The sequence below is a fragment of the Mugil cephalus genome, chromosome 23 (assembly GCF_022458985.1).
Source record: "Mugil cephalus isolate CIBA_MC_2020 chromosome 23, CIBA_Mcephalus_1.1, whole genome shotgun sequence".
Lineage (NCBI taxonomy): Eukaryota > Metazoa > Chordata > Actinopteri > Mugiliformes > Mugilidae > Mugil > Mugil cephalus.
In genome coordinates this window covers 1076963-1090714 of record NC_061792.1, presented here as the reverse complement: position 1 = coordinate 1090714, position 13752 = coordinate 1076963, and positions in this window count along the sequence as shown.

Genomic DNA, 13752 nt, shown 5'->3' with positions numbered 1-13752 from the left:
TTTGGCCAAACCACCCTGAACACGGCTGTTTCTCGTCTGATCTCGGAAGCTAAGCAGTGTAGGGCCTGGTTAGTACTTGGATGGGAAAACCGCCTGGGAATACCAGGTGCTGTAACCTTTTCATTCTCATCAGGAGACATGGTAACATTTACATCATCATTATTTTTATTTAACCTTTGTTTACCTAGGCAAGCAATTAAGAACAGTTTTACCGGCTGTAGTTGTGTTGTCATTTTTATTGCTGTAAGTTTTCTGTTTGTCTTGGAACAGACTAACCGGCAGGACTATTTTACGTTATTCCCTGTGGAGAAATGAAGGTTTTACAGACAATGCAAAATGCTAAAATAAAACAAAACCAAACGAGAGAAACTACATAAAAGTAAATATGTTAAAGTTACAAAAATAATTACATCTACTACTATTTATTTCTAATACTGATACAGTTGGTAGAAGATGGTAATGGTGATTTTGGTTGCTCATGCCAAAATCTGACGACATATATTATCATATCAATAGTACCATCGCACGGCAGTGTTATAGATCTCACTATGTGAACACACAAGATTGAAAGGTGTTAATGAAAACTTTGATCGAGGAACCTAAATGAAAACACAACCAGAGTGAGAGAAAAGAAAATTTATCACAGAAAACAGAAGAAATTTGGAAAATCTTTCCCACACTCTCTCTTCCTATCGCACTCCTCACAAAATTTACATAGAATGTGCCATAGAATGTTTTCCTTCATGATGTCATAGAATTCTGTCCTTTCATCAAATCTTTTCCTTTGGCCATGATGGCATAGAATCTTTGCCTTTGATCTTACTGAAAGTTTGTTTTATACAAGCCTCTGTGGATCTGTACATTCTTTAGTGCTTCTCAGAGTTACAAAGTGACTGCAAGCAAGACAAGGAACACACTTGAATAGAGCATGGTTCATTGATTTTCGTCCAAATTTTACAAAAACATTTCCTGAATAACACATCAATGGCAACCAACAAAACAGCAAAAGAGCTAAATATCTCAATAGGAGCACTCTGGGAATTGCCTGAAAGTGCAATCTTTCCTCAGAGGAGGGGGGCTTTGAATTTGTTACCAAATCTGCAAAACCAACGAGAAAGGTCGGCGTCAAAGTCAACAAGAAGCGGTCCGGCAATTTTCAGACAGGCAAAAAGTTTGAAATTGAATGCGGAAATGACATGCAGAAACAGCTTGCACGTCCGCCCAATAGGTGATGATGATTGCTAAGGTGCAGCACAGGCCTTTCACGATAAGCCAATCTCAGGCTGTGTTCAGAATATTTTAAAAACACAAATCACACCCAAACCCTGGTTGACCGGGTCGCCTTGTTTTTCTTTCTCTCTGATCATATCTACCTGTTACATTCTGACTCTACTTCCTGGCAACTGGTAATCATTGTAGAAAGATCAGCTCAGCTTCAAGCTTGGATGGGAGGACCGGCCCCCTGGAATACCAAGTGCTGTAAGCCTTTTCATTCTCATCAGAAGACATGGTAATATTTACATCATACAAATACATGCAATGATCATTTGACCACTTATATATATATTGCTTTATGACATTTGACATTGCTTACGGCATACCTAATCTGAACAACACGCCCGTCTCATCGATCTCGGAAGCTAAGCACGGTCGGGCCTGGTCAGTACTTGATTGGAGACCGCCTGGGCATATAGGTGCTGTCAGCTTTCATTTTCATCAGTAGGACATGTAACCATTTACACTCATCAAAATACATGCAATGATGATTTTGACCACTTATATATACAGCGTTTGTGACAGTTAACCAGTTGCTTACGGCCCGACCATCCGAACACGCCTGAGTTTTCAGTTTGAAAGTCTACAGAATCTACGGACCCATCCTAGGTTGTATAAAACAAACTTTCAATATAAGATCAAATGCCAAAGAATCTAATGCGCATCATGAATCCAAAGGAAAACATTTCATGACAATCATCATCAAAGGAAAACAATTGAGGACATCATCAAAAGGAAGACACTCCCATGACGTCATCCCCTGTTTCATATCCATCGTTTCTTTTGTATGTGCGTGAGCATGCACGGCAACTACTTAAGGATGTAACGTTACCTTTCCATGTGCGCGCATGAATCGCACGAGCTCTGTACTGCAACACGAAACAACACACAAGAATTAGACAACAAGCTCCCGATAACTGGTTTAAAGGTTTGTTTAAGCCTCATCCACATTGTAATAATAAATTTGTTTGTGTCACGTGAGTTACATCATGTTGCGGCTTGATTCTTTTAATCGTATTTACCCTCTGAGGTCATAATGGACTAGCTGGAACTTATGAACGCGCTACTTGTGGCTTTAACTAACACAATGATGTAAGTATTATGTAAATTAGTTCTGTTTTTGCGTTTCTTTCGGGCAATACCAAGCAAAACTCCCAACGTCTAGGTGGTAATCCGACTGTGCGTCGAGATTTGTCATTAGAAATAATTGAAAGGTTTCCTAACATTGCTTTGTATTTTGCATCAATTTGCTGTTGTCCACAATTTGAAAACTGACGCCGAAATAAAACGAGCCAGTGGAGATAACGTGGTCGTTAGCATACGGTGGAGTGGTGAGCTAACTACGGGGCTAAGTTAACGTGCTAACGGCCAATTTCAATGTGTCAGAAATGTGTCTGTATGTATGTTAGTATTTTATTTTTATTTAACCTTTGTTTACCAAGGCAAGCAATTAAGAACAGTTTTTTACCCGGACTGTAGTTGTGTTGTCATTTTTATTGCGTAAGTTTTTTTCTGTTGTCTTTGAACAGGCTAACCGGTTTTAGCACGTTGTCATTGCTCCAACTGGTACATCGCTTAAAAAGTTGTACAACTACAACTATAGCCGAAGAGAGTCAACCCTTAACATATTGAGTGTTTATGCTCTAATGCTGGACTTTTTATGAGACAATGTATAAAAGGAGTGATCTAGAAAATAAAAAAGACCCCAGTTTAGTTGTCATTAAAAGTACTGAATCACTTGAATATTGAATTATGAGATAAGGCAGGACTATTTACGTTATTACCCGTGGAGAAATGAAGGTTTTACAGACAATGCAAAATGATAAAACAAACCAAAACCAAAGGAGAGAAACTAAATAAAAGTAAATAAAGTTTAAGGTACAAAAATAATTACCATCTACTACTATTTTATTAAACTAATACTGATACAGTTGGTAGAAGAGGGGTAGTGGTGAATTTTGGTTTCTCATCATTGGCCAAAATTCTGACGACATACATATATTATCATATCAATAGTACCATTGGACGGCAGTGTTTATAGATCTCACTATGTGACACTCAAGATTGAGAAGGTGTTAATGAAAACTTTGATCGAGGAACCTAAATGAAAACACAAAAACCAGAGTGAGAGACAAAAGAAAAATGATCACAGAAAACAGAAGAAGAAATTTGGAAATCTTTCCCACACTCTCTCTTCCCCTAGCGCAACATCCTCACATAATTTTACATAGAATGAGCCATAGAATGTTTCCTTCATGATGGTCATAGATTCTGTCCTTTCATCAAATCTTTTGCATTGGCCCATGATGCATAAGAATCTTAGCCTTTGATCTTACTGAAAGTTTGTTTTATTGACACAGCCTCTGTGGATCGGTACATTTTCTTTAGTGCTTTTTCTCATGAGTTACAAAATTGACTGCAAGCAAAGACAAGGAACACACTTGAATAGAGCATAGGTTCATTGATTTTCCGTCCAAAGTTTTACAAAACATTTCCCGAATAACAAGCATCAATGGCAACCAACAAAACAGCCAAAAGAGCTGAATATACTCAAGGAGGGAGCACTCTGGGAAATTGGTCCTCATGAAAGGGCATCTTCTCCTCAGAGAGGGCGGCTTTGGAATTTTGTTAACCATTTCAATCAGAGACATGGTAACATTTATACATCATCAAAATACATGCAATGATCATTTTGACCACTTATATATACTAAGGCTTTAGTGATCTTTGACATTGCTTACGGCCATACCCAACCTGAACAAACCCAGCGTTCCCATGATAAGCCTTTCATTTTCATCAGGGACACAGAACATTTCCATCATCATAAAAACATGCAATATTGATTTTGACCACACTTATATGTACCGCTTTTGTGACTGACACCATACCCCACCCAATCGTAAGACGCCCGTCGTTTGCTTGTCTCGCTTGCTTTCAGATTGAAAGTTCTAACAGAATCTACGGACCCATCCTAGGTTTTATAAAACAAACTTTCAATAAGATCAAAGGCAAAGATTCTATGCCATCATGATCCCATACCTGGTGTAAAGGTTTGTTTAAAGCCTCATCCACATTGTAAAATCAATATGTTTGTGTCACGTGTGTATTAATCCAGTGCGCTGATTCTTTTCGTATTTCCTTCTTAAGAGTACATAATGGTTTCAGCTGAACCTATTAACAGCGCTACTTGTGGCTTTACTTACACAATGATGTAAGTATTATGTAAATGATTTCTTTTTTTTGCGTTTCTCTTTCGGGCAATACAGCAAACCCCAAACTCTGAGGTGGTAGCCGGACGTGGCCGTCGAGACTTTGTCATTAAATATTGACAATTGGTTTCCTAACATTGCTTGTATTTTGCATCAATTTGCTGTTTGGTCCACAATTTGGAACTTAAAGCCGAAATAAAACGACCCAGTGGGAGATAACGTGGTCGTTACATACGGTGGGAGTGGGGAGCTAACTACGGCTAAGTTAACGTGCTAACGGTCAATTTCAATGTGTCAGAATGTGTCTGTATGTAATGTTAGTAATTTTATTTTTTATTTAACCTTATGTTTGACCTAGGCAAGCAATTAAGAACAGTTTTAAAACCGGCTTGTAGTGTGTTGTCATTTTTATTGTCTGTAAGTTTTTCTGTTGTCTTGGAACAGGCTAACTGTTTGTGCACGTTGTGATGCTGCGAACTGTACAAACTATAAATAGTTCATACAACTACAACTATAGCCTAAGAGTCAACTTAACATATTTGAGTGATTATGCTCTAATTGCCTGGAACTTTTATGAGACATGTATAAAAGAGTGATCTATGAAAATAAAAAAGACCCCAGTTAGTTGTCCATTAGATGTTACTGAATGACTTAATCTTGAATTTAGATTAAGGCAGCTATTTTTAACGTTATTCCCCGTGAGAAATGAAGGATTTACCAGACAATGCAAAATGAATAAAACAAACCAAAACCAAAGGAGAGAATCTATATAAAAGTAAATATGTTAAAGGTACAAAAATTATTACATCTACTACAATTTATTAATAATCTGATAACCAGTTGGTAGAAAGAGTGGTAGTGTGATTTTGGTTGCTCATACGCCAAAATCTGACGACCTAATATTAACATATCAATAGTAACCATCGGACGCGTGTTTATAGATCCTCACAATGTACACTCAAGATTGAATCTGGTGTAATGGAAAAACTTTGATCGAGAACCTAAATTAAAACACAACCAGAGTGGAGAGGAAGAAAATTTATCACAGAAAACAGAAGAAATTTGGAAAATCATTCCCACAACATCTCTCTTCCTATCGCACTTCCCTCACAAAATTTACATAGAATGTGCCATAATGAAATGTTTTCCTTCATGATGTCAAAGATTCTGTACTTTATTGAGCCTTTCATCAAATCTTTTCCTTTGGTTGGCCATGGATGGCATAGAAATCTTTGCCTTTGATCCTTACTGAAAGTTTGTTTTATAACAAGCCTCCTGTGGATCTGGTACATTCTTTAAGTGCTTCTCAAGTGTACAAATTGACTGCAAGCAAGACAAGGACAAAACACACTTCGAATAGAGCCATGGTTCATTGATCTTTCGTCCAAAGTTTTACAAAACATACTATCGCCTCGATATAACAAGCATCAATGCAACCAACAAAACAGACCAAAGAGCTTAATATCGCAGTAGCGGAGCACTCTGGGAAATTGCCTGAAAGTGCAAATCTTTCTTCAGAGAGGGGCGGCGTTGAATTTAGTTACCAAATTGCTCGCAAAAACCAACGAGAAAGTCGGCTCAAAGTCAACAAGAGCGTCCACAATTTTCCAGACAAGGCAAAAGTTGAAATTGATATCCTGTATTGACAGGCTGAAACAGCCTTGCGACTTCCCGCCATAGGGGATGATGATTGGCGTAAGGTGCTGTAGGCCTTTCACATAAGCCAAATCTCCTGGCAGTGTCTCAGTTTAAACACAAAATCACACCCCCAAACCTGGTTGGAGCCGGTCGCGCTTTTGTTTTTCTCTCTGATTCCATATCTACCTTTACATTCTGACTCTACTTCCTCGGCAGACTGTAATCATTGTAGAAGCTTCATCAGCTCCAAAAAAACAAAAATACATGCAATGAAGATATTTGACCACTTATATATACTCTTTGTGACAGCTAACTTGCTTAAGGCATACCACCCTGAACCACGCTGATCCTCGTCTGATCTCGGAAGCTAAGCCCAGTGTCGGGCCTGTTAGTACTTGGATGGGAAACCGCCTGGGTATACCAAGTGCGTAAGGTTTTCATTCTCATCAGGAGACATGGTAACATTTACATCATCAAAATAAAAATCAATGATCATTTTGGACCATTTAAATATACTGCTTAAGTGACTTTTGGACATTGCTTACGGCCATACCAACCTGAACAGCTAACGCCCGATCTCGTCTGAATCTCTGGAAGCTAAAGCACGGTCGGGCCTGGTTAGTAAATTGGATGGGAGAACCGCCTTGGGAAAACTGAGTGCAGTAAGCCTTTTCATTTTTCATCAGAGACAAGGTAACAATTTACATCATCAAAATACATGCAATGATCATTTCGACACTTATATATACTTATTTTGACAGTTACCATGCTTACGCCATGACCACCCTGAACACTGACCGCCACTGATCTCCTTTGATCACGGAAGCTAAGTGCCTGGTTATACTTGGATGGGAGCCCGTCTGGGAATACCAGGCAGCTTTCATTTCCAACAGGAGACATGGTACATTTAACATCATCTAAAATACATGCAATGATCCTTATTGATCACATTATTTAAACTGCTTTAGTGACATTTTGACGTTCCTTACGGCCAAAAAACCAACCTGAACAAGCAATATCTTCGTCTGATCTCGGAAGCTCAGCCATGGTCGGCGCCGGGTTAGTACTGTGGATGGGAGACCGCCCATGGGAATACAGGGGTCCTGTAAGCTTTTCATTTTCATCAGGAGACATGGTAACATTTAACATCATCAAAATACATGCAATGATCATTTTGACCAATTATATATAACTCGTAGTGACAGTTAACCTTGCATAACGGCCATACCACCGTGAACCGCTGATCTCGTCAGATATAGGAAGCTAAGCTAGTGTAGGGCCTGGTTAGTACTTGGGACGGAGACCGCCTGAATACCAGTGCTGTACCTTTTTTCATTGTTCAATCAGGAGCACATGGTAACATTTACATCATCAAAATACATGCAATGAGAGCTTTTGACCACTATATATAGTGTTTTAGTGACTTTGACATTGCTTACAGCCATACAACCTGAGCACCGCCTGATCTCCGTCTGATCTCGGAAGCTAAGCACGGTCGGCCTAGGTTAGTACTTGGATGGGAGAAGACCGCCTGGAATACCAGGTGCTGAGAAGCTTGACTCATTCTAATCAGGAGACATGGTAACATTTACATCATCAAAAGTAAATGCCAATAAGGATAGATTTTGATCACTTATATATACTGCTTTATGACAGTTACCATTGCTTACGGCCATAAACCAACCCTGAACACGTCTGATCTCGAAGCTAAGCATGGTTCGGCAAGTAGTCTTTGCCCTGTTAGTACTTGAATGGAGACTGCCTGGAATACCAAGGTTGCTGTAAGCTTTCATTCTCATCAGGAGACATGGTAACATTTACGTCATCAAAATACTTGCATTGATCCATCTTTGACACACTTATATAACTGCTTTAGTGACATTTGACATTGCTTACCGGCCATTACCAACCTGAACGCTAGCCCGATCTCGTCTCATCTCGGAAGCTAGAAGCACGGTCGGGCCTGTTTAGTAATTGGATGGGAGACCCGCCTGGTAATACCAGGTGCTGTAGCACAAGCTTTTCATTCTCATCAGGAGACATGGTAACATTTTTTTTTTTTTTTTACATCATCAAAATACATGCAATGATGATTTTGAGGGTGGATGAGGATTTGAAGGTGTTTTGGGGAGTTGGGGGAAATGATTTGAGGTGAGAGATTGGTGATTTGACGGGGAAAAGAAGGGGGGGAGAAGGTGAAGGGGGAAAGATGGGGGAGAAAAGAAAAAGGAAAGGGTGGAGGAGGAGAAAGGAAAAGAGATGATTGGATTTGTGGAAGAAGTTGTGTTGAAGAGGAAAAGAGAAAAATGGAAAAGAGACTACTATAAGTCGGGACAAGCTTGCCCAATGCCGCACCTGTGTGTAAAGCGCGCACCTGCCCTCTGTTCCCATCCCCCTATATAAAACCAGCGATTAGTGGACGGTTCCACTAGCAATACCTGCCACAATTGCTTAACGCCATTCCCACCCTGACCCCGCCTGATCACGTCTGAACTCGAAGAAGCTTAACAGCCTGCTACGGAGCCTGGTTAGTACTTGGAAGGTAGACCGCCTGGGACTAACAGGTGCTGTAAGCTATTCATTTCCTCATCAGGAGACATGGTAACATTTACAATCATCAAAATACATCAATGGATCATTTTGATCACTTATATATACCTGCATTAGTGAACATTTGACGTTGCTTACTTACTGCCATACCAACCTGAACAAGCCCGATCTCACGTCTGATCTCAGAAGCTAAGAATGGAACCGGGGCCTATGTTATTACTACTTGGATGGGCGAACCGCCTGGAATACCAAGTCCTGTAAGCTTTTTCATTCTCATCAGGAGACATGGTAACTTTTAACAATCATCAAAATACATGCAAATGAAGAACATTTATGAACACTATATCATACAGCTTTAGTGACATATGACATTGCTTACGGCCATAACCACCCGAACCCGCCCGATAGTGGGAGGTGTGATGGCGAGTGCGCGAATTTCGAATTTGCACAGCGACTGCCTGACTTCTCTGTGAGTATTTTTGTTCTTTGTTTGAAATAAGAAGAATAGTTGTTTATTTGATCTTTGTGCTTATTCGTTCCCTGTAATTATCCCCGACGGCTTCTCAAGAAACGCTTGTTCGGCCGGATTGTTTTTTTTTTTCTCCGCCTAAACTTATAAATGATGAATCAACAAGGGGAGGAAGATACAAAATGAACCCTCAGATGCAAGGAATGGCTGTAAATACGAAACAGTTTGAGAAGGAGCTGACGGTGGGTGGAAGATACGAAATCATCTCGCGGAAATGGACCGGCTGAAAGGTGAAAAGACGGAGTGTGGGGAAATTTTAGGTTGAAGAATGAGGACGGCAAGAAATTCGAAATCACGATGAAGGATGTGGCCGGGAAGGCAAAGTTGATTGATGGTATAAAGAATAATGGAGTGCCAGTGATCGAACGTGGACATATGAACAGCGACATGGTTTGTCCCATTCTTTCCTAACTTACCCGTGTATCTGAGGACAGCACGATCATGGAAAGACTTAAAGAATGGGGGGGTCCGGCCACTGTCGGCAATAAAAACGCCGTGTGTGGCCGGCACTGAACTTTGCCGAGGGCGGGGCACGAGATTTTTAAAGGTCCATTCAACAGCAAGTCAGATCGCCTGCCATACTCCTCTAAATTGAAACTTGAGGGGCGTGAGTATTTCCGTGTGATCAACGATAGACAAATCCAAGTGTGCAGAAAATATGCATCAAGCCGGGTACACATCTTCAGAGAAGGCCCGAGTCAAGTTTTCAGGTGCGGATAGACAAGTGGCCACTTACGCACGGAGTGCGCCCGAGAGGAGAAGGACGGAGGAGTGATGGGGGAGGAAGTGGAGGAAGAGAACGACGCAACAACCACGAACGGCGAAGGAGGCCAAGGTCAAACAGAGGTCCTAGACAAGTGAGGAGGACATGGGGATCGAGGAAGAGGAGGAACCGAAAACTGGTGGAAAGGATGTCGGTGGAGCGGATATCACCAGTGGAGAGCGACAACAAAACGCAAATGGAGAGGGTGGAGAGAAACCGAACCCTGCTGCCAAAACAAGAAAGGGAGAATGAAGAAAAGGACCGAGGACGATTAAATGGACATGAAAGAGAGGAAGAGAACAACAACCAGACTTGACAAAGATCTTTCAAAGATTCTCAGCAAAGCGGAAGCGGAGAAGACAAAGAGAGGAGCGAAAAAGGACCGAAATTGCCGGTATGGTGATTGTAACTAGTTTTGGTTTTTAATGTTTACTTTTGGTTTCTATTTATATTCAGTTTTTGCTCTCATGGCCACAATAACCTCTATTAAACGCAAATGGGCTAAGAAATAAGAGAAAAATAAAAGAATCGTATTATTTGCATACCGCAAAAGCGATATTATATGTATTCAAGAAACTAAATTGGTAACGAGGACATAGTTAAAGAAATGAGAGAGGAAGGGAGGGGAGCTATATAGTTATAATATTGGGGCTAAAACGCAAGGGGGTACATAATGATTAAAAAAGGACTTGTCTCAGACATATAAGAGGTATATAGATATGAGAACAGGAGAATTTTTGGTGATAGAAATTAAATATAGAGAAATAGAATTCAGATTAATAAATATATACGTTCCAAATAGAGAAAAAATAAGTGTTGCTTATTAGAGAACTTAAAAATATAATCGCAAGGAAGTGTATTATAGTTGGGGACTTCCAATATAAAATGTAGTCGATCTAGATGTATGTAAGGGAGTTGAATTTAAGATGGGAAAGATCGAAAACATGCTGTCCAGCTGATGAAAGAAAAGGGGCTTATAGATGCATGGAGAGAAGATAACTTCAGAGAAAGAGAATACACAAGGAGGCAGATGAGAGATTTGGGGGTTTCTAAAACAAAGTAAATAGATTTGGTGTTGTGCAAAGTAGCTATTATTGGGTATCAACGTCAAAATAAGGCATCAAAGAAATAGCTTCAGTGACCAAGAAGGGGTCATGTTTCGAATAAGTTGGAGAAAGAAGGAGATAGGAGGAGGATGTGGATATTAAACGCAGGATTAATTGAAGAAGATAAGTACAAGAAAAACAGATTATGGATTTGCTAGACCGAAGAGAATAGGAGAAGGGAGTGTAATAAAGAAAATGACAGGGCTAGACGACAGCATAGGGGAACGATGGAGAAAAAAAAACTTTAATTAAACAAATTAGTATTAGATATAGTAAGGAAAAGAAAAGGGAAAATGATGACGGATAAAAGCTCTAAACAAAATTGAGGGCAGAGTTAAGTAGAGCAGACCAATGAGGAGGGTTTAATATAAACCAATTATTTGGAGGCAAAAAGATGAAGTTAGAGATGATGAGACGGCAGAAATGTAGAGGACGATCTGAGAGTAAAGCAAAATATTCCTTAGAAGGAAAGGTGCACAGGATATTTTTTGGGTTAAGAAAAAAACCAGAATAGAACATACATAAGGAAATTAATGACAAAAACGGAGGAAGATAGTAATTAATGTGAGATTCTGGAAAGGTTACAAGAATTTTATGTGGATCTCCTATAAAAATGGGACATAGATCAACGGAAGCATAGATGAAGTGATGGAAATTGTAGAAAGAAACTGAGTGAAGAGGAAAGGGAATGGATGTGAAGAGACATAAATGAGAAGGAGTGATAGATGCCATAGGAGGAATGAAAAGTGGAAATAGTCCAGAAGTGATATGTGATAGGATCGAATGTACTAATCGTAACAAAAATGATGTACGACAAATTTCTGGTAGATGTATTCAAGGGGATGGAAAGAACAGGCAAGTGCAGAAAAGGATGGGGGAGGTTGTAATACCGCAATAATAACAAAAAGAAAAGAGAAGTAGGTTAGATTTGGAAAAACTACAGCCAATTATTTTGCTAAATACAGATTATAAGATACTAACTAAAGTCCTGCTGCAAATAGGATGAAGGGAGTGGATAGGGAACATATACAGGAACAACGCAGAGTTACAGCATAACCCGGAAGAAGACAAAGCAGACACAATAGCCAACAATCTGAGATTCAATAGAACACTGAAAGAGGAAGGAAAAGGGGGAGTCGTGCTGGGAATAGATTGTAGAATAAGGCCTTTGATAGAGGTAGAACCACAATTCCTGTTTAGAGTACTGGAGAAAGTTGGGTCGGGGATAGGATGGTGATTGGTAAAGATAGCTGTATGACAGGCCAAGAGCCGAGTGAAGGTAAAACGTTGTCTTGACAAACTTTTCGATGTGTAGAGATTCAGTGAAGACAGGGATTCCCCTGTCAGCACTACTGTATGCAATAGTTGTTGAGCCCCTGGCGAGCAGAACAAACCTGACCAGAGGAGAAAGGTGTTTTCAGTTTGCCCTATGGTTGGGACCTGTGTCATCATCCAATAGGCAGAAGACGGACAACATACTAATACGGTCAGGGACAAAACAGTGTGAAAAGGGTGCTACATATAATATAAAAATATGGACGGGCATCAGGAGCCAAAATCAACAAACTAAATCAAGATCATGTACCTTGAAGATATCGAGAGTATAAGAAAAGGGTTAAAGTTGAAGGAGAAATACATGAAGGTGTTGGGAGTGTGACTGGGGAGGTGGCAAGAGCAAAGAGGCTAGAGATGAGACCATGGACTGGAGTGTTTAATAAGATAAAAACAGTAAATGTTACACTATGGCGGGGGGAAGAAAACTAAAACTGAAAGGGACAAAGTGGATGGTGGTGAATAATTTTTATTCTCAGTTAGTTGTATATGTGATGAGAGTGTTAGACATGCCAGAGTGGGGTTATGAATGTATAAACAAAAACAATTTGTGACTTTAATATGGAGGGGAAAGGGGTGAAAATTGCACAAAAAAACTTTGATAGGGAACGAAGAGAGGAGGGTGGCCTGAAGCTCATTGGATTTTGGCAATATGACAAGAACGGCAATAAGAGTTTTAAAACGACCACAAATTACATGGAGCGAGGATTGAACTAAGGATGGAAGGAGTTTTAGGAAATATTGATGAAGTGGTTGGGATAGGTGCACTATGGTTTGTTTATATGGTTCAAACAATCAATGACGTTAAAATCCCATAGTTTTTATACAGGGAGGTTGTTGAAGCGGGGAGAAAATTTCTACCAAAAGTAGAAATATGAGTGTTGATGGGTTTGCCAAATGTTTGTTAACCACTACCCTTGTTTCTCAATGAGAAATTTAAATATAAATAATAAAAGTCTGTATAGCCACAATTCATGGTGGCAAATATTAACCAAGTTCAATGATATATTTATGAGGTCATCCCGGGGTTTTTTGAGATTGAATTGTATTATGATTCAGTGATGATTAAGATGGTATGGAAAGCAAAGAAAAATCAGCCGAATATAGAGCGATTTAAAGAAGTATAAACCACTGGAATGGACCAACATTATTAAAAAGAGACTGTGTGATTAAGCAAGACAAGCGGACACCCAAGATGTATGTGAATGAAAAAGAAGAAGAAATGCCTCTTTGAAAATGTGCATTGAAAAAGGTATAATGAATTGGTTAATAGCTGATGGTGATAAAAGAGCCATGCAGCAGTCAGCAAGAGAAAAGTTTGGGCTGGGTGATCAATGATTTGGATGTTAA